Source organism: Egretta garzetta, unplaced genomic scaffold (genome assembly GCF_000687185.1).
Source record: "Egretta garzetta isolate BGI_Z169 unplaced genomic scaffold, ASM68718v1 scaffold188, whole genome shotgun sequence".
NCBI classification, from domain to species: domain Eukaryota; kingdom Metazoa; phylum Chordata; class Aves; order Pelecaniformes; family Ardeidae; genus Egretta; species Egretta garzetta.
Genome location: NW_009260622.1, coordinates 553495 through 554678, shown reverse-complemented (window position 1 = coordinate 554678; position 1184 = coordinate 553495).

The window sequence follows — 1184 nt, the reverse complement described above, 5'->3', positions numbered from 1 at the left end:
GCGGGACCAGCGCTCGAGCAGGGGCACCCCAAGAGGGACAGGCAGCAGTGCCCGTGCCCCCCTGCCACAAACATAACACCCATCAACTCGCGCCCGGCTCAGGGGTGCGGCAGAGGCGCAGAGAAGCCACAAAACACCCCGAGCGGTGGCCAGGGAACCTCTGCTCCTCTGGCATGCTTCCCGTGTGAATCAGCACGGCTCCCCCCATGCCATCTCGCTTATCAAGCTGGCACAGCCCCGAGGAGCCCATCAGCATTCAGGAGCAGTGCCAGGGACCCTGCCATGCCCCTGTCCCAAGGCCGCAGTGCTGCAGCTTCCCCGGAGGCTCTGGGACATGCATCTCCGGGCAGCAGTGCCACACGGGCTGCCCCGATGAGCAGCTCGCAGACGGGTGGCGAAACACGGATTGAGCAAGTTGGCCAAAGCCACACAGGTCACAACAGGGCTGTAACTGCGACCGGATTTCCTCAGCCTTGTCCAGGGCTGTTCAGTCGGACACCTCTCCCTTCTCTGCCTCTTCTTAAGCGCTGTTATCTGTAACATTTCACAGCTTTTGCTTACAAAAGGAGTGACCTTTCACAAGGTAAGTCACTCCCATGGAATAAGGAGAATCTGAAGTTACAGACATAATTATGTATTGCAGAAAAAAATACGCAAAATGCATGCAAGCGCCCAGACATGCACACTGGGGTCACTGCAATATCCAAGTTCAGTTCTTGAACTGGTCTGAACACCACCAGATGGGAGCGAATGCACATGCATTTCACAGAGACATGACAAAAACCTATATTTATATACACACGCATACACATGCCAGAGTGAATGGGGGAGGTTAGTTAAAATGCACCGAATCTGATAAAATTAAAGGTAATAAATTTACTTCCACCTCAGCTGTAGCAACAGCCTGAGAAAGGTTTTAACTCCCACAGCAGATATGCTGGAAGGTCCGCATTTTGTTCTGGCATTGCGCATTCTGAGTTTTTAAGCACGCACAGAAAGAGCAGCTCTTCTCCCGTGTAAAACCCAGCAACGCTTGCTCAGCGGAGACGGTTTTCGGAGCTGAGAACAGGGCTGTGTTCCCATGCCCTCCCCTCGCCTGGCCATGGCGGGACGAGCCGTCCCATCCCAATTCCCATCCCCTGGCACATCTGCGTCCCTCCTGCCCGCTCCATTGTCCCCAGCGC